The sequence below is a fragment of the Pan troglodytes genome, chromosome 8, assembly GCF_028858775.2.
Source record: "Pan troglodytes isolate AG18354 chromosome 8, NHGRI_mPanTro3-v2.0_pri, whole genome shotgun sequence".
Classification (NCBI taxonomy): Eukaryota; Metazoa; Chordata; class Mammalia; order Primates; family Hominidae; genus Pan; species Pan troglodytes.
In genome coordinates, this window is record NC_072406.2 from 27,994,457 (window position 1) to 28,021,627 (window position 27,171).

The 27,171-nt window shown below is 46.2% G+C and overlaps 1 long non-coding RNA gene across 1 annotated transcript in view; it reads left to right on the forward strand.

The window, feature by feature from the left end:
• The window catches only part of LOC134807033 (uncharacterized), a 49,556-nt gene extending 22,385 nt beyond the window's left edge, over positions 1 to 27,171 (forward strand). The window contains exon 3 of the long non-coding RNA XR_010146578.1: positions 1 to 27,171. This is a non-coding gene — a long non-coding RNA (uncharacterized LOC134807033).

Here is a 27,171-nt window from a genome sequence, read left to right on the forward strand (position 1 = left end):
ATAAAGAGCCCAGTGTCTTCTCTCATTGCTGAAGAGATTGAAGGGGTAGGAAGAAAAGATGTTAAGTTGTAAACATGTTTCAGTTTTGGTACCACTTGAACCAATTTATGTTTTGAAAAGGAAAGAGTCTTGCCTACAAAGTCAGCCCCTGGGTTTTCCTTCTGCTTATGGAATCCAGGCAATGGGCAAAGAGGAAAAGAAAACGAAGGAGTCAGCCAGATGCAGTGGCTCATGCTTGTAATCTTGGCACTTTGGGAGGCTGAGGCAGGTGGACTTCTTGAGTCCAGGAGTTCAAGAACAGCCTGGCCCACATAGTGAGACCCCGTTTCTACAAAAAATATGAAAACTTACGGAGCATGGTGGCATGCACCTGTAGTCCCAGTTACTTGGGAGGCTGAGGTGAGAGAACTACTTCAGCCCAGGAGGTTGAGGCTGCAGTGAGCCATGATTGTGCCTCTATACTCCAGCCTGGCTGACAGAGTGAGGATCTGTCTCAAAAGAAAACAAAAAAGATAAGAAAAAGAAAACTAGGGAATCTGGACAGAATAAGTTTATATATACAATAAAGAACTGAGATAGAACTGGGTTGACTGAATAATTATTTGAATTGCTTTTGAGTGAATTTTTCCTATTGGAGTCTACCTTTGTTTCTTTGTGTGTGTGTGCGTGTTTTTTTGTTTTTTGTTTTCTTTGGTTTAGTTTTGTCTTTGTGTTTTTTTGAGACTGGGCCTTGTTCTGTTGCCCAGGCTGCTGGAGTGCAGTGGCACGATCTCAGCTCACTGCAACCTCTGCCTCCTGAGTTCAAGCAATTCTTCTGCCTCAGCCTCCCCAGTAGCTGGGACTACAGGGCATGTACCACCAAGCCCAGCTAAGTTTTGTATTTTTAGTAGAGATGGGCTTTCACCATGTTGGCCAGACCTGGTCTTGAACTCCTGGGCTCAAGTGATCCATCTGCCTCAGCCCCCCAAAGTGCTGGGATTACAGGTGTGAGCCCCTGTGCCGAGCTAGCGTCTACCATTCTTTGAATTCACTGCAGTGCAAAGACTGGGACATGTGGAACTCCAGGTGTATATGGGTTATGTAGAGATGCTAGGGGCTGATTAAGGAAGGAAAGATATGAGAAGCCTGCAGAGCATGCTTTCCCAGACTGTATGGGCCCTGGGAAAGGAGAAGTGGACAGAAAGGGAACACTAGGTGCCCTGAAGAGAAGATTCATCCAAGTCATCAGGGAAGTTACTAATGCAAGGGAAAAAATGCAGAGACGGGGCCAGACACGCTTATTCCAAGTCGTTTCTGTCTGCTCAGTCACCTCTATGCTTATTTTTCTTCTTTCCTCTAAGTGGTGTCATGCGTTTTCTTCCCATTCCTAGTCACTCCTAGTCAACCAACTCCTCTCTTTACCATCTATTCATCAGAACTTGAAACCTCCTCTCCTTCATGTATTAGTGATCATGTTTCTCCATAATACTGCTAGAAATAAGAATTGAAACCTGGAGAACCTGCATTTGAGAACGAGATCTGCCTCTGCTAGCTATTTGAGAATTTATTTTGTTCCATTCCTTTTATTATTATCGAAACAGGGTGTCACTCTGTCGCCCAGGCTGGAGAGCAGTGGTTCAATCTTGGCTCACTGCAGCCTCAACCTCCTGGGCTCAAGCAATCCTTCCACATCAGCCTCCTGAGTAGCTGAGACTACAGGTGTGTGCCACCACAGCTCGCTAATTTTTAAGGTTTTTTTTTGTTCGTTTACTTTTTTTTGTAGAGATGGGGTCTTGCTATGTTGTGCAGGCTGGTCTCACACTCATGGGCTCAAGTGATCCTCCTGCCTTGGCCTCTCAGATGAAGTGGGAAAAGTTCCATTGTCCCCCTTGAAGGGCATGCGATGCGGGTGTGGTTTGCTTCTTCAGTGTCCCACTGCTCAAACCTCTAGGGGAGCATGCAGACAGGCAGGGAGCCCCATGGCAGTGTCCAGGGGTGAATGTTTATAGTTGAAGCCCCAGTGGGCGTGTGTTACAGGGTGCTCTTTTAGTTTAGCCGTCTGTAGGTAGCTTGTGTTAGTCGGCTCAATTAGACCCCTGCCTTACTGCAAGGACAGAGGGCTCTCTTTGTCCCAGGGTTCTTGCCTTGGTGTACCGGAAGTGGTGCGATCTCAGCTCACTGCAAGCTCCGACTCCTGGGTTCACGCCATTCTCATGCCTCAGCCTCCCGAGTAGCTGGGACGACAGGCTCCCGCCACCACCCCCGGCTAATTTTTTTGTATTTTTAGTAGAGATGGGGTTTCATTGTGTTAGCCAGGATGGTCTGGATCTCCTGACCTCGTGATCTGCCCGCCTCGGCCTCCGAAAGGGCTGGGATTACAGGCTTGAGAGTGTAAGGTTTTATCGAGTGGAAGTATCTCTCAGCAGATGGGGGAGCCAGAAGGGAGATGGTTTACCGCTGGAGTCGGGTGAGTGGCCTGACCCTTCTCCGACTGTCCCAGCCAAACTCTGGGTTGTTCTGCCAGTCAGTGGCCTGCGGTGTGCCGGTGCCCATTGGTGCGTTCCTCTTGACGTCCAGTACCCTGTGTTCCTCCGCTGATGTGCTCCTCTCGAAGTCCAGCTGCCTGTGTGTCTGCCTGCTAGGGTCTCAGGGTTTTTATAGGCACAGAATGGGGGTGTGGCAGCCAGGGTGGTCTTGGGAAATGCAACATTTGGGCAGGAAAACAAAAATGCCTGTCCTCACCTAGGTCCGTGGGCACAGGCCCTGGGGTGGAGCCCTACCCAGGGACCACACCCTCCTCTACCCAGTACTTCCCTTCCTCACTTCCATATCATTTAAAGGGACCACATTCTTCCCTTCTGAGCCCTTCCCTTCTGTATCACAAAGTGCTGGGATTATAGGCATGAGCCACTGGTCCCAGCCAATTCGGTTCTTTTAATGCAAACTAGAAAATAGGTGTCCAGAAAGGCCTGCCCTATCCACCTCAGGGAGTTGCTATGAAGATCAAATTAGATCATATGCAACAGAAGTTTAGAAAAGATTCCAAAAGCACTGTGCAATGGGAATGTATTTTTAAACTCCACTGAGTGGACTTAAAACTATGTTTTTTCTTTCTTTCTTTCTTTTTTTCTTTGAGACAGAGTTTCACTCTTGTTGCCTAGGCTGGAGTGCAATGATGCCATCTTGGCTTACTGCAACCTCTGCCTCCCAGGTTCAAGTGATTCTCTGCCTCAGCCACCCGAGTAGCTGGGATTGCAGGCGCTCAACACCATGCCTGGCTAATTTCTTTTTCTTTTGTTTTTGTCTTTTTAGTAGAGATGGGGTTTCACAGTGTTGGCCAGGCTGGTCTCGAACTCGTGACCTTAGGTGATCCACCCACCTTCGCCTCCCAGAGTACTGGGATTAAGGCTTGAGCCACCGCACCCAACCTGTGTTTCTTTTTTAAGGAAGAAAACAAATGCCTCTCCCCAGAGCTCACTAAACAAATCCCTCTGTTTTTTTTTTTTTTTTTCCATAGGATTCTTATCCTTCTTGCCCTACTGCAAACAATCTATTTTCTTTTGGCCCTTCCGTCCATCTGTGAAAGGGTCAGGCTTTCTAGCTAACCCTTAAACAAATATTTTTGATGATCACAGTCAAGACAGTACTTATTATTTTTTTTCAGACGGAGTTTCACTCTTGTTGCCCAGGCTGGAGTGCAATGGCGCAATCTCGGCTCACTGCAACCTCTGCCTCCAGGGTTCAAGTGATTCTCTTGCCTCAGCCTCCCAAGTAGCTGGGATTACAGGTGCGCAACACCACGCCCAGCTAATTTTTGTATTTTTAGTAGAGATGGGGTTTCTCCATGTTGGTCAGGCTGGTCTCGAACTCCTGACCTCAGGTGATCTACCCACCTCAGCCTCCCAAAGTGCTGGGATTACAGGGGTGAGCCACCCTGACTGGCCAAGACAGTGCTTATTAATGCCTGAGATGCATTCAGGAGCACATGACCTGGCTGTGACTCTTCTAACAAAGTTCCCCAAATGGGTGGCTCAGGACAACCGAAAGCCATTCTCTCCAGTTCCAGAAGCTTGATGTCTGAAACGGGCAGGGCAGTGCTCCCTCTGAAGGCTCTAGGGATGAATCCTTCCTTGCCTCTTCTGGCTTCTGGTGGTCGCTGGCATTCCTTGGCTTGTGGCCACATCACTGCATTCTCCTCCTTCATTCTCATGTGGCCTTCTCCCCTGTGTGTCTCTGTCTCTTCTTCTCTTCCCATGAGGATGCCATTATTACTCGATTTAAGGTCCATGCTATTCCAATATGACCTCTTTGTAATTAGATCTGCAGAGACCCTATTTTCTTTCCTTTTTTTTGCGATGGAGTCTTGCTGTGTTGCCCAGGCTGGAGTTCAGTGACACAATCTCAGCTCGCTGCAACTCTGCCTCTGGGTTCAAGTGATTCTTCAGCCTCAGCCTCCAAAGTAGCTGGGATTACAGGTGCATGCCACCATGCCTAGCTAATTTTTGTGTTTTTAGCAGAAACAGCGTTTTGCCATGCTAGCCAGGCTGGTCTCGAGCTCCTGACCTCAAGTGATCCTCCTGCCTCAGCCTCCCAAAGTGCTAAGATTACAAGCATGAGCCACCATGCCCTGCCCCTATTTTCTAATAAGGTCACATTCTGGGATTCCTGGTAAATGTGAATTTTTGGAGGACAGTATTCAGTCTAGCAAAAGGCAGAGCATCCTCATTTTCTTCCCTACCTCAGAAATAAAGAAGTTATCTTCGACCCCTCTGAGAGAGAGAGGCTTCCTGATCTTCCAACAATCAATTATCCAAATATTAGTCACAGGAGAGCACTAAGGATTGTGCACAGCACGTGGCCAGCCCGTTCTCAGAGTCTGTCAGTTTTAAGGTGAACGCTAATCCTGAATGAGTTTTAAAATGTATTTGGCATATCCTGGTCATTGTAAAATGTTCTCACATTGTGATGGCTGGGGCTTCCCTCTCAGGTGTAATCTGCGAAGTCAGACGTGACACAGCCTGGGTGAGGTGGGCCAAGCTGGGAACTGGGTTAGGAGGGAAGCTGGGGAATGATCTCCAAGGTCTCAGATCCCAAACTGGCTTTAACCTGATTGACCCAGAGGGATCTCATAAAAAATGCACATTCCGGGGCCCACCCCAGACCTAATGAATCAGAATTACCTGGGAAGGAGCCTGGGGAGCTCTGTTTTCAGAAGCAGCCCAGCCGAATCCTATGGTCAGACAGGGCTAGGAAACCGAGCTCAGTCTAGTACGGTAGTTCCCAAACTCGTCTGTGCTTCAAAAAATACAGATGCTGATGTCCAGGCATGGTGGCCCATGCCTATAATCCCAGCAGTTTGGGAGGCTGAGGCGGGAGTATCGCTTGAGCCCAGGAGTTTGAGACCAGCCTGGAGAACACAGGGAGATACTGTCTCTATAAAAAATTTAAAAATTAGCCAGGTGTGGTGGTGCCCGCCTGTGATCCCAGCTACCGTGGAGGTTGAAGTGGGAGGGTTTCTTGAGCCCAGGAGTTGGAGGCTGTAATGAGCTATGATTGTGCCACTGCACTCCAGCCTGGGTAACAGAGCGAGGCCCTGTCTCAAAAACAAAACAAAAAACGGATGCTATGTCCCATTCCAGAGGTTGAGGTTTAATTGTTCTTGGGTGTGGCCTGGGTTTTGCAAGATTAAAAAAAAAAATCCCAGGTGACCCTAAAGTGTAGATGAGTTTGGAAACCACACATTTAAGGCACACTTGAATGGGGGAGCAGTGAGGTGGCGCGGGCTAGCAGGCCAGAACCCAGGGGTGGGGCAGTAGGAACCAGCATTGCAGAGGCCATTAAGGCTGGGAAGCATAGTGTCTGGGGCCCATAAAAATGCTTCGGCATGAATGCTTTAGACCTAAGACAATTGGCTCCTAAATGTGCAAACTGCAAGGCTGAAATGAATGCATGTTTAATGCTTTACAACACTGTCCAGTGATCAGCTGCAACTCCGTTCTGAGGGCGTGATGCCTGAGATATGCCTGTAATGGGGTTGATTTTAATGAATTTAATATGGTGTGGAGTGGGGCCTTCAAAACTAAACATGTCAGTTCTAAGTTGGTTGCAGGGGTCTGGGCAAAGGTCTTAAAACCCCATGGTGAGCAGATGGCCAATCCTGAACACCCCGATTTTAAAACAGGGCCTTTTTTCCAAGAGACTTTTTAAAAATAGCTCCTATTTTGAGGGGAGGAACCCTGGCAGCAGAGAGCCAGAGTTAAGCCCAGCTGAGAGGGCGTTGGCAGGCAGTGGCCTGCCTGGTCCTCTCAGAAGCTTGGTACTCAGGGTGAGCTTCCTAAACCAATGCAGATTTGCCGGCCCACTGAGCCTCGCAGATGAGAACCTGCATTTCAACAAGGTCCTCGGTGCAGCAAAGTTTGAGATATACTGGGCTAGAACACCCAGGGGACACAAAGGTTCTCTGAAAACTAAGGAAAATAGGCAGGGTGTGGTGGCTCATGCCTGTAATCCTTGTATTTTGGGATGCCAAGGCGGGCGGATCACCTAAGGTCAGGAGTTTGAGACCAGCCTGGATCAACACGGTGAAACACCATCTCTACGAAAAATACAAAAATTAGCTGGGTGCGGCCGGGCACAGTGGCTCATGCCTGTAATCCCAGCACTTTGGGAGGCTGAGGCGGGCAGATCACGAGGTCAGGAGATCGAGACCATCCTGGCTAACACGGTGAAACCCCGTCTCTACTAAAAATACAAAAAAATTAGCCGGGCGTGGTGGCAGGTGCCTGTAGTCCCAACTACTCGGGAGGCTGAGGGAGGAGAATGGCATGAACCTGGGAGGTGGTGCTTGCAGTGAGCCGAGATTGCAACACTGCACTCCAGCCTGGGCAACAGAGCCAGACTCTGTCTCAAAAAAAAAAAAAAAAAAAAAAATTATCTGGGTGAAGTGGCAGTCACCTCTAGTCCCAGCTACTTGGGGGGCTGAGACAGGAGAATAGATTGAACCTGGGAGGCGGAAGTTGCAGTGGCCCGAGATCGCACCACTGCACTCCAGTCTGGTGGCAGAGTGAGACTCCATCTAAAAAAATAAAAAATAAATAAATAAATAATAAATAAATAAATAACATAAATACTGGGCTAGAAGACCCAGGAGACCCGAAGATTCTCTCAAAACTAAGGAAAATAATCTAGGTCACAAATATATTCTCTTCCTCCTTCTCCCCATTGCCCCCCTCCACCAGTAATCTTTATAGACTCAAATCGAGTTGATGTTCTATAATCAATTCCAGTCACTTTTATTGATATTTATTCATTTTAGAGATGGGGGTCTCACTATGTTGCTCAGGCTGGTCTCAAACTCCTGGGCTCAAGTGATCCACCCACCTCGGTCTCCCAAAGTGCTGGGATTACAGGTATCAGCCACTGCACCTGGCCGTCACTTTTATTTTTGATGTTCAAATTATAATCTAATGCCTGTGAGACCATAGATTCTTTTTATGCACTCAGTACATTTTCGTGTTTACGTTACATTTGTATTATGGAAAAATTCTGTTTTTTCCACTTGTTTCTATTTGATAATGAAGCCCTCTGTGCCTATCACCAGCCTCAGCCGCCATCATCTCATTACCAAGCTGGGTTATTTTGAAGCAAATATCTTCTAATATTTAGCCGGTGTTCAAATTTCCCTAACCATCCTAAATGAGTGTTTAGAATAGTTGTTTCATTGGAAACAAGGTCAAAACAAATACATTTTACATTTTTAGGCCAGTCTTGAAAGTAAGTGTAAAACCATGTGTGGGGTAGGAGGTGGGACTAGCCTCTCAAGGTGGGGCCTGGATACCAGAACCAATTGAGGACTAGCTAAGACAGATTCCACAATGAATAACACCAGGAGGTGGGAATATTAAGGTCCATTGTGAAGGATGGCTACCACAATTTTTTGATCAATTAGTTATCAAACCTGATTGCAGCTGAGAGAGATTTGTTTTTGCCTTTTTTTTTTTTTTTCAGAGACAGGGTCTTTCTATGTTGCCCAGGCTGGACTCAAACTCCTGGGCTCAAGTGATTCTTCTGCCTCAGCCTCCTGAGTAGCTGAGACTACAGGTGTGTGCCACTGTGCCCAGCAATATTTTAAAAAATACGTATACCCGGACACCATTCTAAACCAACTAAATCAGAATCAGATATAGTGAAGTCATTAATCATTTTGCTCCTGGGTCTTTATGATAGTTTTGCTTCTGGGAAACTCCTGGGAATGTGGTAGAGAGAGAGAAAGAGATGGGAAAATAAGATTTTAAGAAGTGTTGCTATGCATTTTGAAAATAATATTTCTTTGGTGTTCGTCTTGAGGGACGGCGGTAAACATTTCGATTGCCTTTAAGTATGCTTGAGTGCTGGAATGATGGTTCTTTGAATGTAGCATCGAACTGGCATTGGGTCACATGGCAGCGAGCATGAGGCTTTATGCCACATTTATAAAACATGAATGTCTTGAGCCCACTCTCAGGGACCTTATAATTTGGAGGGTTAGGTCAGATCCACAAATCTCTTCTATCTCCTGGTAAAGGAAACCTGGCGTGTAGCAGGAGATGGCGTGATAACCATAACATATTGCATGATCAATATTTGTATCCTTCTTAGCAATATTAAACTTTTTGACCCCCTCCATTGTGTCATCAATTTGCTTAATACAGTTTCTGCCTTGGCGTCGGTTTTTAGGCCTGGCATAAGCTGTTTGAAACACAGGCACGTACCCCACCCATCATCTTTGGCCTAGTTAATACCTCCCATCCCTGCGTGGTGGTTTGGAGAACCTGCTTGTTCCTCATCCCACTGATCCCAAACCCAGGACACCCCACAGCTGCTGACCAGGATTAAACCTAACGGAGATCTAATGCCGTTAAATCAGAAGAAATTCTGATTCTCAGGGACTGACATTCATTCACTTAAATACTTGCAGAGTCGGCCAGGTGTGGTGGCTCACACCTGTAATCCCAGCACTTTGGGAAGCCGAGGTGGGTGGATCACGAGGTGAAGAGTTCGAGACCAGCCTGGCCAACATGGTGAAACCCCGTCTCTACTAAAAATACGAAAATTAACTGGTGTAGCTTTGCGTGCCTTTAATCCCAGCTACTCAGGAGGCTGAGGCAGGGGATTTGCTTGAACCTGGGAGGTGGAGGTTGCGGTGAGCCAAGATTATGGCATTGCACTCCAGCCTGGGCAGCAGAGCGAGACTCTCTCTCAATAAACAAAAAACCCAAAAACTTGCAGAGTGAATTTAGGAAACCATGAAGTCCACAGTTTGATCTAATGCCTTCCTTTTTCTCTTTCTCAAATATTTTGAGCCAGGTACCATCCTAGATTGTCTTGTGATATTTACAATCTAGGAGAAGGCGGGAGAGAGAACTAAGAACAGAGAGCATGTTCTGAGATGTCTGCTGTGTTTGCAGGTACCTTCCCTCAATTTCCCTACTCACTGGCCATGCTGGAAAGCAGGTCTTTGTGCCATATTTGTACCATGGTACTTCCCCTCCCTATAGTCAATTGGTTGGCCAGAAGCCCAATTGTCATTCTCTCTCTTTCTCTCTCCCTCTCCCTCCCTCTCTCCCTCCCTCCCTCTCCAAGATTTCCAGTAACTGACTGATCAGCTGGCCGTGGTGGGCTCTGCTGGCTGCCATGATGGGCCACCAGTAAAAAGGGAAAATTGGTTGTGAGTGAGAAGAAGAGATAAGAAAGTCCACAGGGCTGATAAGAAAGACCATGGGCTTCCGGGCACGATGGTTCACGCCTGTAATCCCAGCACTTTGGGAGGCCAGGATGGTCGGATCACGAGGTCAGGAGATCGAGACCATCCTGGCTCACACGGTGAAACCCCATCTCTACTAAAAATATAAAAATTAGCTGGGTGTGGTGGTGGGTGCCTGTAGCCCGAGCTAATTGGGAGGCTGAGGCGGGAGAATGGCGTGAACCCCAGGAGGTGGAGCTTGCAGTGAACTGAGATCGCACCACTGCACTCCAGCCTGGGCGACAGAGCGAGACTGCATCTCAAAAAAAAAAAAAAAAAAAAAAAAAAAAAAAACACGAAAAAAAAGAGACCATGGGCTTCTGAGAGCAAGAAAGAGGAATTTTGGATTCTGTAACGGCAGTTTCCATTCTCTCATGGCCTCTCATTTGTTTCTTGTGCCCATGAGTTTGCCTGTTAGAGATAAGGTGTGTTCCTTGTCTTCAAGCTCATGCAAATGGGTTTCTGTTTCTTACAATCATTGTTCCCAGATATGGATGGTGACTGATGCTCTACTAAATGCTGAAAAAAAGCAGAGTGGAAACACAGAAAAGCGGGCTTCTCTGAGGAGGTGACGTTAGAGCCCAGTTGGAAGGCAGAAGTAAATGTGCACCATGATATTTTAGGATTAAAACCAAGTATCTCACGGCTTGGGCACATGTAGATAGAGGTGATTTAACAGTAAAGTGTCCCAGTTGTACTCATTGTCAGTTACCTCACCAAAGAGATTATGTAGCCCTGAGTTTGCTTAGTGCTTATTTATTTTAGGTTGTTGTTTATCCAAACCTCTTAAATGATATGTGTTTGGAACAAGTAACAGCATCGTTCATTGATGTTCTGGACAAACCACTATATTATTACTCAAGACTGGGTAATTTATAAAGAAAAAAAGGTTTAATGGGCTCACAGTTCTATGTGGCTGAAGAAGTCCCGAAATCATGGTGGAAGGCAAAAGGAATGTCTTACATGGTGGCAGACAAGAGTGATGAGAGCCATTCTGGTCATTGTTTTCTGGCCATAGAATTTACTTCTATATTTTGAACTAAGATGAGAGCCAGGCACACAAGACGGTTACAGGTCTGTCTTTTGTTTTTGATGATGATGATGATGATGAGGATGATGATGATGATGATGATGATGAAATTGCTGACATAGTTGATGACTTGCTTTTTCTCATCATCTCAGACCTAGATTTTTGGCTGGACTATTGGCTTGGGATAGATGAAAATCATTCCTTGTATCCCCTTATCTTAAAGTCAAGACTGAACCAGCCTCCAGACTCAAGCATTCATGGGAGTTCAGATACCATGAGGAATGGGTGTCCCTGAAATATTGTCATGGCTGTCAAAATTGTTATTGGAGCTGGGCAAGTGGGCGCTCTCCTGTCATTCAATCCTGCTTAGATTTCCCATTCAACACTAATCTTATTTCCTTTTTTTTTTTTTTTTTTTTTTTTTTTTTTTTTTGACAGAGTCTCGCTCTGTCTTCTAGGCTGGAGTGCAGTGGTGGGATCTCGGCTCACTACAGTCTCCACCTCCCAGGTTTAATTGATTCTTGTGCCTCAGCCTGCCATGTAGGTGGGATTGCAGGTGCACAACATCAAGCCTGGCTCTTTTTTTTTTTTGGACTTTTAGTAGAGACAGGGTTTCGCCATGTTGGCCAGGCTGGTCTTGAACTCCTGACCTCAATTGATCCACCTACCTGGGCCTCCCAAAGTGCTGGGATTACAGGTGTGAGTCACCGTACCTGGCCCCATTTCCTCTTATACCATAAGTCATTGCCTGCAGATGTGTTTTCTCCATTAGTTTGCAAAAGCTTCCTGAGAGTAGGTCTGTGCCTCGTTTATTCTAGAATCTCCCTGGCACAAAGCACAGGGCTTTATCTTCAGTCGGCATCCAACAAATGTTTAATTTCATTCAACAGCTCCTCTTACCACTGCCCCCACCTTATTTGCAGGTGATTAAGTACAATCAGAACAAGTAGGTATCATAAGATTTAGTCCAGAGTCAATTTGAGAAGAAATTACTTCAGTGATGTGAAAAGAATCCATGCTATTTAGTCAGAATACTTCTGAGAGTATCCCCTGTCCAAGCATTTGCTGAATTTCTATGTACTAATTTTCAGGCGGAACAGTATGGTTGCAGAGAGTCCATTTGGACATAGATACACTTTCATGCATTCATGTCTTTAACAATAATTTGTGGCCCTACTGTGTTTGTTCACTAACTCCTTTGAACCTATCACATAAGCTATATCTGTATTTTCCTTGTAATTTGGGAGGTCCAATGTTTCATTAAGCTCACATGCCTGAAACTAATAAAGAAAAAAGCTCGTTAACCAGCTAGTATAAAAGTAGCCACCAAATCAAGTCAATCACCTGCCTTAAATCAGCCCAGTACTCCCATCTCGAGCGGAGAAGCCCATTCTGAATCACAGTCAAGACATTGACGGAAAAACAGCTCCCTCTGGGGATCAAAACCACGCTCACTCCAAATCCTCCTCCCCAGATTTCTACTCATTGCTCACCCACTGAACCCAGAACAAACCAGAAGTGCTTGAAATGAGGACGGGTAGCTCCGTGTACCAATCGGAATTTAAAACTCTATCAATTCCTGCTATAGAAATGAGGTTTCTCCCCAGGACCAGCATTCCACGAAGGCAGCCCTTTTCTAGATGGAGAAAACAGAACCTGAAGACACCCGTTTCCCTAAACTGCTCTCGCTCATGTGTAAGTACAAATGAAAAATGCTGAGGCTGCTTCTGTTGGCATTGCTTTTTAATTACTGCCATCGATAAATCATTTTATCCTTGAACAAGACTTGAGAATGACCCGAAGGCAGAGGCACAATTCCTTAGGAATTAAGCCAACAGAGAATGGGCTATCTCTCTTCCCACCCTTTCTCTTACTCTGCTGTCAGAAACAGAAACGTTCTCTGTGAGTAGCTGGGAGTAGACGGCCACACTTGCGTTCCATCTGGGGGTTCTGTTAACACAGTTTTACCCCAGCCTGCCTTGATGGCCACTGCCACACAAGCTGCATCTGTTCTTTCTTCTGCGCCTTTTGTTACTTCGTTGTTTTTCCTCTTTCTAGTGTAGTGAGCTGAATGGTGGCTTTGCACAAGATATATCCAGATCCTTGTGCCTAGAATCTGTGGAGGTGGCATTATTTGGAAAAAGGGTCTTTGCAGATGTAATTAAGTTAAGGATCTTGAGATTCTCCTGGAGTAATTTAGGTAGGCTGTACATCTAAAGACAAGTGTCCTTATAAGAGGACACTTTTGTCCAGGCGCAGTGGCTCATGCCTGTAATCCCAGCACTTTGGGAGGCCGAGGCGGGTGGATCACCTCAGGTCAGGAGTTTGAGACCAGCCTGACCAACATGGAGAATTCCCATCTCTACTAAAAATACAAAATTCGCCGGGCATGGTGGCGCATGCCTGCAATCCCAGCTACTGGGGAGGCTGAGGCAAGAGAGTTGCTTGAACCCAGGAGGAGGAGGTGGCAATGAGCTGAGATCATGACATTACACTCCAGCCTGGGCAACAGAGTGAAACTCCAACTCAAAAAAAAAAAAAAAAAAGGACACTGTTTTTCATGCTTGTCCGTGTGAAGAGACCACAAAACAGGCTTTTTGTGAGCAATAAAGCTGTTTATTTCACCTGGGTGCAGGTGGGCTGAGTCCAAAAAGAGATTCAGCGAAGGGAGATAGAGGTGGGGCCATTTTTTAGGATTTGAGTAGGTAAAGGAAAAAGGGGGGTTCTCTGGCAGGTAGGAGTGGGGGTCATAAGGTACTCAGTAGGGGAGCTTTTGAGCCAGGATGAGCAAGGAGAAGGAATTTCACAAGATAATGCCATCAGTTAAGGCAGGAACAGGACATTTTCATTTATTTTGTGGTGGAATGTCATCAATTAAGGCAGGAACTGGCCATCTGGATGTGTACATGCAGGTCACAGGGGATATGATGGCTTAGCTTGGGCTCAGAGGCCTGACGTTCCTGTCTTCTTATATTAATAAGAAAAATAAAATGAACTAGTGGTAAAGTATTGGGATGGTAAAAATTTTTTGGGGGTGGTATGAAGAGATAATGGGCGATGTTTCTCAGGGCTGCTTCGAGCGGGATTGGGGTGGCATGGGAACCTAGAGTAGGAGAGATTAAGCTGAAAGATTTTGTGGTAAGGGGTGATATTGTGGGGTTGTTAGAAGAAACATTTGTCACTTAGAATTATTGGTGATGGCCTGGATACAGTTTTCTATGAATTGAAAAACTAAACGGAATAAGAGAAGGAGAAAAACAGGTATTAAAGGACTAAGAATTGGGAGGACCTAGGACATCTAATTAGAGAGTGCCTAAGGAGGTTCAGCATAGCCTTGCCAGCAAAGATTATTTAAGAGTTAAGAGTGGTGGTTTGGGGATAGCACCAGGAGATATCAGCTGTGATGCCTTGGAGAAACAGTGTAAACCACCAGTGTAAACAAGAGCAGGGCATATATGAGTACTTGAGAACGGTGAATCGCAGTATGACTAGATAGAAGATAGTAGGGATGACAAGTTTTTTGGGGCACAGTCCAAGTTGGTCTTGTGTGTGGAATGAGACTGGGGCCTAATAAAAAGGAGGGTCTATACAGGAGATCCAATAGGTATCGGGGGAACTGCCCCGATAATCACGTAGGTTCTTTTCTATTTTCCTAAGCGTCGACTGCCTTGAGAAATAAAAGGACAGAGTACAAAAGAGAGAAATTTTAAAGCTGGGCGTCCGGGGGAGACATCACACATTGGTAGGATCCGTGATGCCCCACAAGCCACAAAAACCAGCAAGATTTTATTAGGGAGTTTCCAAAGGGGAGGGAGTATACGAATAGGTGTGGGTGACAGACATCAAGTACTTAACAAGGTAATAGCACATCACAAGGCAAGTGGAGACAGGGCGAGATCACAGGACCACAGGACCGAAGTGAAATTAAAATTGCTAATGAAGTTTTGGCACCATTGTCATTGATAACATCTTATAAGGAGACAGGGTTTTGAGATCAACCGGTCTGACCAAAGTTTATTAGGCGGGAATTTCCTCTTCCTAATAAGCCTAGGAGCGCTATGGGAGACTGGAGTTTATTTCACCTCTGCAATCTCGACCATAAGAGACAGGTACGCCCCGGGGGGGCCAGTTCAGAGACCTACCCCTAGGTGCGCATTCTCTTTCTCTGGGACGTTCCATGCTGAGAAAAGGAATTCAGCGATATTTCTCCCATTTGCTTTTGAAAGAAGAGAAATATGGTTCTGTTCTGCCTGGCTCACCGGCGGTCAGAGTTTAAGGTTATCTCTCTTATTCCCTGAACAATTGCTGTTATCCTGTTCTTTTTTCAGGATGCCCACATTTCATATTGCTCAAACACACATGCTGTACAATTTGTGTAGTTAACGCAACTATTACAGGGTCCTGAGACGATATACATCCTTCTCGGCCGACAGGATTAAGAGATTAAAGCAAAGATAGGCATAGGAAATCACAAGGATATTGATTGGGGAAGTGATAAGTGTCCATGAAATCTATACAATTTATGTTTAGAGATTGCAGTAAAGACAGGCATCAGAAATTACAAAAGTATTAATTTGGGGAACTAATAAATGTCCATAACATCTTTACAATCCACGTTCTTCTGCCATGGCTTCAGCCGGTCCCTCCGTTTGGGGTCCCTGACTTCCCGCAACAAATGGGTTGTACCTTGGAGCATTCCGAGGACAGGCCTGAATTCTGAGAAGGGAAAGTGGTAAAAGTATTGTCCTGTCCTTTTTAAGTTGGTGGCTGAGCTTGGTAAGGTGTGTTTTTAAAAGACCATTAGTCTGTTCTACCTTTCCTGAAGACTGAGGACTGAAAGGGATATAAAGGTTTCACTGAATACTAAGAGCCTGAACAAATGCTTGACTGATTTGATGAATAAAGTCCGGTCTGCTATCGGACTGTATAGAGGTGGGAAGGCCAAACTGAGGAATTATGTCTGACAGAAGGGAAGAAATGACCGTGGTGGCCTTCTTAGTCCTTGTGGGAAAGGCCTCTACCTATCCAGTGAAAGTGTCTACCTAGACCAAGAGTTATTTTAGTTTCCTGACTCAGGGCACATTGAGTAAAGCTAATTTGCCAGTCCTGGGTGGGGGCAAATCCCTGAGCTTGATGTGCAGGGAAGGGAGGGGGCCTGAAGAATCCCTGAGGAGTAGTAGAATAGCAGATGGAACACTGAGATGTTATTTCCTTGAGGATAGATTTCCACGATGGAAAGGAAATGAGAGGTTCTAAGAGGCGGGCCAGTGGCTTGTACTGTAGCATAGCCTGCTTTTGCTGGTGTGTGGCAATTAGGCCTGGTGGAACTGCCGTCAATAAACTAAGTGTGGTCAGGGTGAGAAACAGGGAAGAAGGAAATGTGGGGAAATGGGGTGAATGTCAGGTGGATCTGAGAGATGCAGTCATGAGGGTCAGGTGTGGTATCAGGAATAATGTGGGAGGCCGGATTGAAGTCCGGGCCAGGAACAATGGTAATTGTGGGAGACTCAACAAAGAGTACAGCAGAAGGAGCCGGGGAGCAGAATGTATATGTGGCAGGTGTGAGGAAAAAAATACATTTTGGAAATTATGAGAGCTGTAGAGAGTGAGTTGAGCATAGTTTGTGATTTTAAGGGCCTTTAAAAGTATTAGGGTGGCAGCAGCTGCTGCACAGAGACATAAAAGCCAACCTAAAACAATAAGGTCAAGTTGTTTGGACAAAAAGGCTACAGGACGCGATCCTGGTCCTTGTGTAAGAATTTCAACTGCACAGCGCTGCACTTCGGCTGTGTGTAATGAAAAGGGTTGGGATGAGTCACGGAGAGCTAGTGTAGCAGGACGAGCTGCAGACAAAACTCCTCAGACACCGGATTAAAGAAGGAAGAGGTTTTTTTGTTCGGCCGGGAGCGCCACCAGACTCGTGTCTTAAGAGCCGAGCTCCCTGAAAAAGAAATTCCTAGCCCTTTTAAGGGCTGACAACTCTAAGGGTTCTACGTGAAAAAGTCATAATAGATCAAGTAAGCGTGAGGAACGTGACTGGGGGCTACATACATCAGCTAACAGAACAAAAAGTCTTTACAGTGCTTTCTCATACAATGTCTGGGATTTACAGATAACACCAGTAGTTTTGGTCAGGGGTTAATATTATTGTCATTTTAACCACCAGGGCCAGGTGGTGGCGCCAAGGTCGTCTAGCTATTTATTTTACTTCTGTTTTTTCCAACTTTTTGCTTTCTCCCTTTTTTGCTGTCTTACAAACTAGGGAAAAGGGGAGGTTGGGGAGAAACTGGGAAGGACAACAGGAGAAGTGGTGGTCTCATACCATATTTCCCCCCTTTGAGCATTTTCACTTTTTAGTGGGAGTTCTCACTCTCATCTTTACATTTTGAGTCTATTTGTGAGATAGAGCGATGGTGATTTATATAACACACGTGTGCTGAAGTTTTCTGATGAACCAAAGTAGCTACAAAACGTTTTATCATTTGAAAAAGCAAGAGTAATACACAGGGGAGCAGCAAGCAAGTTCCTATCACTAGCAATACACCTACAATGAGGGTTTTAAATCCTCCTATAGCTGGAAACCATTTTTCAAATAAAGACTCAGGATTAAACTCGTGCCAAACCTGTACAGGCACATGTGCCACCTTTGTCATGTCCCTGACTATGTTTTTTTACCACCTGTCCTTGATCATTTATTTGTAGGCAGCAATTGGTTAAGTTAAATTTTCCACAAACTCCTCCTTCAGCTACTAGCAAGTAGTCTAAGGCCAGTCTATTCTGATAGATAGCATTCCTCATTTGTGTTTCTTGCCAAGCTAAAACAGTCAAAGCTCTGCCAGTTTCATTAGTAATTATTTCTAAGATGGCCTGCAACCGTATGATCCAATTGAGCATGTAGATGCGGGTTCGGTATCCCCATGAGCCGTCTTGTGCCCATGTGGCAGGCCCATAATACTGAATGATCCTTTCAGGGGGCCACTCATTATCTTTCCAGTTTCCTATAACTATGCCTTTCTTTTCTCGGGAGGCGTAGACAGGGAAACCTAGGAGCTTACCCATTTTTATGGGTAATAAGAAAAAGGATGGCTTAATAGTGCCAATAACACAACTGCCTGCCCATTTATTAGGTAACTGAAGGTAGGCTCTGTGCCTACATATCTAGTATAGTCCAGCGGGAACCGTCCAGTCCTGATGAGATTCTGGATGAGCCTAAGCAGTTTTTAATTTAGAAAATTGACTAAATGGATTCTTTTCAGTGTGGTTTAGGCCCTACTAAGTAATTGTCTTTGTTTTGCTGTTATACAACTTCTGTCCTATACAATTAAGCTTTCCTACAGGGATGATAAAGTCTTTCCGTTCTCTAGCTATACAGTATTGTCTAATAAATGAGGTTTTTAGGACCTAGAATTGCTAGCTTCGGCCTTCTAACTGGAATTATATCAGGAGTTGGATCAGTAGGCACCAACTCTCGGGCTTCCCAAGGCCATCTGTCTCCGATAGTGGTTCCTCCGCATACATAACAAGAAGTAACATTAAGTAAGAAAATTACATTTTCTGCTAATTGGAGAAACAAATTTTTTGTCTTTTTCGGAAGTTCTGGTGCTGGCAGATTCAGCTCCTCATAAAAGGTTTGAAATACTGGTTTGGGAGAGCACTTGTGGACCTCTCCTCTAATTAAAATGGCAACTTGAGGGTTTAACCCTGTCCTATTGATCCCCAGGGTTACACGTTCTCCCTTTTTCCAACGGGGACCTAGGGGATTGGTAATTATTAGTTCTAGTGTGTTACAGTGACCGGCAGCACAGGAGGGGTTGGCTTCCCCCTTCTGAAGATAAACCGGGTCCTTTTTGTTCTTTTTTTAAGTAGCCTAAATAACACATGGCCAATAGGCACAGTTTTTACAAACCCCTGACTCATGACAAACATATTTATTTTCTACTCTTTAGCTCCTTTCTCAGTTAAGAGAACCACATCCTTTTTCTAGCTTTTTACTATTAATGGCTGCACAAGCATCAAATCTTAAAGTTATTTGCTTGGGGATTTCTTTTTCTTCTGTTCTAGTTATTATTTTACTTATATCACCTAGGAAAAGGCCAGTTCTTCTTCTTATTTCAAAAACGGGGGTTGCAGGGGACTCAGATGGGTTATAACACACATCAGGTCGGTCATTTCTCGGGCTACATACCTTGCACTGAGTGGCATTATACAAACAAGTTTCTTTTATTGTTTCCATACATTCATAATAACTATAGAACAGAAAGATTGTTTTAATTTGCTGTCCTACTTCAGTGACCTGTTGAATACACTGGGAACAGCCCCAGTTTGAGTAAGGTCAGTTGAAGCCCTTACTGTATAAGTCCAAAATTTAAGAAAAATGAATCTCACGATGAGCTTCCTCATGCTTCGGCCGTGCGTGGACCAGTCAGCTTCCGGGTGTGACCGGAGCAGGGCTTGTCGTCTTCTTTAGGGTCACTCTGCAAGGGTTGTCTGGGCTTGGTCTTGCCTCCCAGGTTTCAGGCGCTGCAGGTTTTACATGGCTGTGGTGGATCCAGGCTGGAATTCTTTCTACCTTCACAGCGGTGAGAGTGCTCAGGACGACAGTCTGGGGTCCTTTCCACAGTGGACACAAAGAGACTCTGTTCCAGTTCTTGATCCACACTCGATCATCTGGGGAGAAAGGGTGAACTGGGGAGAGTAAGCTAACAGGGCATCTCTCATTTACCTGGGCTGAGATTGTTTGTGTAATTTTTCCTAAGGCCTGTAGCTGTCGCTGTAACTCAATTTCACCTAACTCTCAGGGAGTGCCTGGAAGTCCCCGCAATATAGGAGGGGGCCTACGATATAATATTTCATAAGGGGAATATCCTGTCCTTTTAGAAGTGCTACATCTAATTTTAAATAACACCATAGGGAGAGCCTGTATCCATTTTAATCCTGTTTCCTGACATACTTTCCCTAAACTATTTTTGATAGTTTATTCATTCGCTCCACCTTTCCGGAACTCTGAGGCCAGTAGGCAGCATGCAGTTTCCATGTGATCCCTAATATCTTTGCCGCCTTCTGTACTAAGTCAGCCAAAAATGGCGGCCTGTTATCTGAGCCGATCCGTAAGGGCAGTTCAAATCTAGGAATAAGATCTCGAAGAAGCACACGAGTTACTTCACGAGCTTTCTCAGTTCGTGTTGGATAAGCCTCCACCTACCCAGAGTAGGTACGCCCAAGAAGTAGTAAATACTTGTTACCTCTACACTTTGACATCTCTGTGAAGTCCACCTGGAGATCTTCAAAGGGAGTTGCTCCATAAGCTTGTATGCCGGGTGGAACGGCTGGAGCTTGCCTCGCATTATGCTGTCGGCAGGTAACACACCACTGCCTCACCGTTTTGGCAAAAGCTTTTCGAGCCCCTAAGTCAGCGCGGGAATTCCCTAAACCCACCAAGGTGGAAGCTCGCTGGTGTCCTCTGCATTGCATAACTGCCACCTTGTGGGGTCTCCATACGGCTTTTAATAATTGCAAGATTTCTTGTTGATATTTTATGTCTTTTCCCCCAGAGTTCAATAGGCCCTTTTCTTTATATAATGCTCCACGCACTTGAAGGGTTGAAAAGGCATATTGAGAGTCAGTGTAAATGTTGACATTCTTAGCTTCACTGAGTTCTAAGGCCCGAATTAAAGCAATGAGTTCAGCTTTCTGAGCTGAAGTGCCCTGGGGAAACGATCTGGCTTCAGCAACAGTGTCCAGAGTTACCACCGCATATCTTGCACATCTCTCTCCTTGTGGGTTGATGAAGCTGCTCCCAGCCACGTATAGTTCCTAGTCTACTGATGCCTAAGGCTGGTCCTGGAGGTTAGGTCTGCTAGAGTAAACTGAGTCCAACACTTCTACACAGTCGTGCTCGACAGGGCTCTCTGATACTGGGAGCAAGGTAGCGGGGTTCAAGGTGTTACAAACTTCAATGGTTATATGGGGATTTTCACAGAGCAAACTTTAGTACTTAGTGAGTCTAGCATTCATTAGCCAATGATGTCCTTTAGTATTCATTAAAGTCACCACAGCATGGGGGGCCTTTATGTTCAGGTTTTGTTCAAGAGTCAGCTTATCTCTTCTTGTACTAGCAGGGCAGTTGCTGCCAAGGCCCTTAAACACGGGGGCCATCCTTTAGAAACCCCGTCTAGTTGTTTAGAGAGGTAGGCCACCGGCCTCAGCCAGGGACCCACAGTTTGGATTAAAACTCCAACTGCCATCTTTTCTCTCTCTGACACATACGATGGAAAAGGCTTTGTTAGATCGGGTAGCCCCAGGGCTGGGGCTGATATAAATCTTTCCTTTATCTCATGAAAGTGTTCTGTTGCTGGGATCCCCATTCAAAGTTTTACCTGTCCCCTCCCCCCCCCCTTTGTGACCTCATAGAAAGGCTTGGCTAATACTGCAAATTTGGGATCTACAGTCTGCAGAACCCCACAGCCCATAAGAATTCTCTCACCTGCCTTCTGGTCTTAGGCTCTGGTAGATTTCAAATAACCTACTTACTTTCTGATCCTAGGCTGGTCTCCCCCTTTCGGATAGTAAATCCTAAGTAATGTACCTGCTGTCAGCAGATCTAAGCTTTTTTCTTGGACATCTTATACCCATAGTCCTCCAGGTGCCGGAGTAGAGCATCTGTTCCTTTGGTGCACCCGACTGCCGTGGGGTGTCCCAGCAAAAGGTCGTCAACGTACTGGAGCAACACGCAGTCTAGGTCTCTGGTGGGAAACTTCTGGAGGTCTCGAGGCAATGCCTCCCCGAAGATGGTGGGGGAGTTCTTGAACCCTTGGGGAAGCCCGGTCCAAATGTACTGAGTAGTGACACCTGACTCCGGATCTTCCCACTGAAAGGCAAACAGCTTCTGGCCGTCAGGGGCTAATCTGATACTAAAGAAAGCATCTTTCAGGTCCAAGCAGGTGAAGCAGCTGTTCTCAGCTGGCAGCAACCCCAGCAATGTGTACGGGTTAGGTACTGCTGGATGTAAAGTCACTGTAGCCTGATTAACCAAGCGCAAATCCTGTACCGGCCAGTAGTCCTTGGTCTTAGGCTTGGGAACAGGCAGGAGGGGAGTGTTCCATGGAGACTGACAAGAAACTCTAATTCCAAAAGTTCTTAGGTGCTTGAGATGGACCTGGATACCTTCAAGAGCTTCTCTGGGGACCGGCTCCTGTTTTTGCCTAACCGGCTGGGCCCTAGACTTAACTTCTATAAGTACGGGGGCTTGGTTGACTGCCAACCCTGGAGGGTTGTCTTCCGGCCACACTCTTGGCCACCGCTTAGCCAGAGCTGGTCTTATCTCTTGGCCCCGCTCAGTTAAGAAAAGTCTCCATTCTTCCTCTCGGGGGACCGTAAGGGTCATAATGACTCCCATTCTGGGTAACTTTAGCAGCAAAGAGCCATGCTCTGTAAGAGATAGTGGCTCTCAGTTTGCTAAGCAAGTCCCTTCCCAACAAGCGCAAGGGACAGTCAGGAGTGTACAAAAACTGATGAATCACTTTATGTCCTCCTACAGCACAAGTCTGAGACAAGCAGAAAGCTTGCTTTGCTGAAACTCCCATGGCTCCGATGATGTCAATAATCTTTTTGGATAAGGGGGCGACCGGGGAGGTTATTACCGAATGTTTAGCACCGGTATCTACAAGAAAATCAATGTCTTTACCCCTAACTGTCATCCTGACCATAGGCTCTTTGGGGGTCCTTGAGCCTAGTCCCCCTCAGTCCAATAACCTTTCTGCCAGGTTGAGCAGGGCCCCTTCATCCTTGTCCGCGGCCTCCTGCTCTGAGTCACCTGGTTTTCTTTTTAGGTGAGGGCATTTGTTTTTCCAATGTCCTATTTCTTTACAATAAGGACACTGATTACACTGCAAGCTCTGACAGCCAGGCTGAGTTTCCTTCCCGGGGCCCCCCTTCCCTTGCCTCTTTGGGGGGACCCCTCTGATTGTTGCCGCTAACAGGTCGGTGTTTCGCTGGGCCTGACGTTCATTGTCTCTGTGGTTTTCCTTACGGCTTACTGCATCCCTGTTTCCAAACAACGGGTTAGCTATTTCTAACAACTGTGATGTGTTCATCCCTGCAAACTCAGCCTGTTTCTGCAGTTTTCTTCTAATGTCTTCTGCGCTTTGACTAACTAAAGCCATGTTAATCATGCCTTGATTTTCAGGGCTATCGGGATCAAAGGGAGTATACATACCATAGGCATCACACAGTCTCTCCTACAGTTGTGCTGGACTGTCTTCTTTTCTCTGAATGACCTCAGAGACTTTGTTAACATTTGTGGCCTTCTGGGCTCCCGTCTTTAATCCTTCCAAGAGAGCTTCTCTGTCTCGGTTTAGACTTTGCATATCCTCTCTTTCATGTGGGTCCCACTGGGGGTCGGTTCCTGGTAACTGGGTCCTTAGATACTCTTGGGGGTTTTGATAATCAGCTGGTGCATGTTCCTCTAGCCACTTAGTTGCTGCTTGGAGCACTCTCTGCCTTTCATCTGTGTTAAAGAGGAACATGAGCAACTGGTGGCAATCAGCCCAGGTGGGGTTATGGGTCTGGATAATAGTTTGGAGCAAATCAATCAGAGCTTGTGGCTTTTCGGTACAGGACGGGGTACTGTTTTTCCAGTTGAGAAGGTGGGCAGAGGTGAAGGGCTGGTACCCAAAAACACGCCTCCCCACCACGTGACCATCCTCATCTATCCCAATATACCGCTGCTCTCTCAGGGGCATTTGTGTCCCCGTTTTGGGTCTTAAACGAGCTGCCAAGGGAGGGGTTTCTCCCGAGTCCTCACCTCCTCTCTTGTCTACTCTGGGTGGCCTAGGGATATGTTTGTCTTGTGGAGGCGCAAGCACTGTGGACGCAAAAGTGGGGAGCCTGCCTCCCTGGTAAGGAGAGGGCACCACTGGGATCACTGGTGCCATCTCCAGCAATGGATCTTCTGATGTTGGGTCGAACAGAACTTCAGGAGTTGATTTCCCTTGGCGGGTGGAGCGGGATCCTTCCTTGGCTATCTGTCACTTTGCTACTAGCACTGCTGCTGCCTGCCGTCTTAGCCACTGTGGGGGGTTTAGCATCAGCTGTAACCAAGTATCTATGTATGGAAACTGGTCTGAGTGTCCTGACTTACCAGTTACCTTGTGTCATACCTTAGAAACAAGGGACCTGTCCAGGCTTCCTTCTGATGGCCACCCTACTTCTAATGTTGGCCAATCTGTTTCACATAAAGTTCTAAGTTCCCCAAAGTCTCCATTAAATCCTTTCTTAAAATTTTTCAACATAGTTCCTAGCGGAGTAGACAAAACACCAAGCTCACACCACACGCACACCACAGAACAAAGAATGGGTAAAAAGGGCACACACACATTTTTCAGTTTTCACCAAACCAGAATCAAAACCAAAATCAGAGTATCCAGAAATCCAAGCCAGGTGAAACCAAAACCAAAGTATCAAGCAATTCAAGTCAAGTCAAAAACAAAAACCAAAGTGCCAGTACAGGCACGCCGTGGGTGATGAGGCCACGCTTCCACTCAAATGGAGTGGGCAAGTTCCAAAGACCAGTCTTACCAAGTTTCAAATGTCCGGACTCCAAGTGCCTCATCCTTCCCTGTGTTCAGCCACTGTGTTGATCTTCCATGGGGGCCTACCACACACTGCTCTGACGAGGCATTCCTCCGGGGCAATTGCCTACCCGAGAGAGCTCTCAGGATCCGCGTCACTCAAGCTGGCCGGAGTCCCCCGCAGGGATGCTCCACAGGGCAGGCCTAAGCCTCCTAACGGGCTGCCTCGACTTTCCGTCAATTACCTCGCTTCCCGATCAGGGAACCAAGACTAGGGTGGGGGCAGTCTTTAAAGCTGTCTTCAAGGAACAGAAAGAGGAGTGGGGAAAGGATTTAGGATCTATGGGGTCAGCTAGGTTTCCTTTTGTGAGTTTATATAATGGTTCTGTTAGGATGGCAAAACCAGGCATCTAAAGATGAAAGTATCCAACCATGACCAGGAAGGAAAGGAGTTGTTGTTTTGTAGAAGGGGTTGGGGTTTGAGAGATTAGTCACACATGATTGGCAGGGAGAGCATGTGTGGTTTTATGAGAATTATGCTGAGATAGGTAACACATAAGGAAGAAATTTGGGCTTGACTGAAGTAATGGGGGCTGTCTGTGAAGCTTTGCAGCAGTACAGCCCAGGTCATTTGCTGAGCCTGATGGGTGTCAGGGTCAGTCCAAGTGAAAGTGAAGAGTGGCTGGGATGAAGGGTGCAAAGGAATAGTAAAGAAAGCATGTTTGAGATCCAGAAGAGAATAAGGGGTTGTGGAGGGAGGAATTGAGGGTAGGAGAGTATATGTATTTGGCACCTTGGGGTGGATAGGCAAAACAATTTGGTTGATACGTCATAGATCCTGAACTAACTTGTAAGGCTTGTCTGGTTTTAGGACAGGTAAGATGGGGGAATTGTAAGGAGAGTTTATAGGCTTTAAAAGGCCATGCTGTAGCAGGTGAGTGATAACAGGCTTTAATCCTTTCAAAGCATGCTGTGGGATGAGATATTGGCATTGAGCGGGGTAAGGGTGATTAGGTTTTAATGAGATGGTAAGGGGTGCATGATAGGTCACCAAGGAGGGAGTAGAGGTATCTTCTACTTGTGGGTTAAGGTGGGTGGCAAAGAGATGTATCTGTAGTCTGGGAATAGTCAGGGAAGTAGATAGTTTAGTTGAAGTGTCTCGTCCTAATAAGGGAACTGGGCAGGTGGGGATAACTAAAAAGGAGTGCTTAAAAGAGTATTGTCTAAGTTGGCACCAGAGTTGGGGAGTTTTAAGAGGTTTAGAAGCCTGGCTGTCAATACCCACAACAGTTATGGAGACAAGGGAGACAGGCCCTTGAAAAGAAGGTAATGTGGAGTGGGTAGCCTGTGTATTGATTAAGAAGGGGATGGACTTATGCTTCACTGTGAGAGTAACCTAGAGCGTCTGTGATGATCCTGTAGGCTTCCGAGGCGATCGATCAGGCAGTGTCAGTCTGCAGCTGCTAAGCCAAGAAGATCTGGGAAGGGGTCAGTCAGAGAGCCTTGGGCTGGAGTTCCAGGGGCTCTGGGAGTGGCTGCCAGGTGAGTTGAACAGTGCGATTTCTAGTGGGGTCCCGTACAGATGGGACATGGCTTAGGAGGAATCCCGGGCTGCAGGCATTCCTTGGCCTGGTGGCCAGATTTCTGGCACTTGTAGCAAGCTCCTGGGGTAGGCGGTTCTGGAGGAATGCCTGGCCACTGCGCTTTAGGCGTTTGGAAGCTCTTGTGTGCTGGAGATGTGGCTGGGGTTTGTCTCACAGTGCAGGCAAGGAATTGCAACTGAGAAATATGTTGCTACTTGGCTGCCTCTACTCTATTATTGTACACCTTGAAGGCGAGGTTAATTAAGTCCTGTTGTGGGGTTTAAGGGCCGGAATTTAATTTTTGGAGTTTTATTTAATGTCGGGAGCAGATTGGGTAATAAAATGTATATTAAGAATAAGACGGTCTTTTGACCTTTTAGGGTCTAGGGCTCTAAAGCATCTCAGGGTTGCTGCCAAACGAGCCAGAACTGGGGTGGATTTTTATATTTGATGAAAAAGAGCCTAACCTTATCTGATTTGGGATAAAGAAAAAGGAGCATTAACCTTGACTATGCCTTTAGCTCCAGCCACCTTTTTAAGAGTAAATTGCTGGGCAGGTTGGGGAGGGCTAGTCATGGAATGAAACAGTAAGCCGGACCCAGTGTGAGGAGGGGAGGTGATAAAAGGATTATAGGGTGGAAGAGCAGAGGTTGAGGAAGAATTCGGGCCTAGCTCGGCCTGGCGAGGAGGGAAGAGGTCAGATGGGTCTGTAGAAAAGGAAGATTAGAAAGAGTCAGCGACGCTTGGGGTTGGGACTGAGGGGACAGGTGGGATGGAAAGAAGGAAGATTTGGGATGAGGTGCACTGGAACAGACTAGGGAGCGACTGATGTGTAAAAGAATGCCTGGACGTCAGTCACCTCCGACCATTTGCCCATTTTATGACAAGAATTATCTAGATCTTGTAGGATGGAAAAATTGAAAGTGCCATTTTCTGGCTATTTGGAACTACTGTCGAGTTTGTATTGGGGTCAAGGGGCATTGTGGAAGAAAAGAAGGCATTTAGGTTTTAGGTCAGGTGTGAGTTGAAGAGGTTTTAGGTTTTTAAGAACACAGCCTAAGGGAGAAGAAAGGGGGAATGGAGGGCGGAAGCTTGCCCACAGTGAAGGAGGCAAGCCTAGAGAAAAGAGAGAATAGAGACATGGAGAGAAGGGGTGGGGCGTTCTTGCCTTCCAGAAAAGTGGGAAAGGGGTTGGGGCACAGAAATAAAGGGTTGGGGTGCAGAGATAGG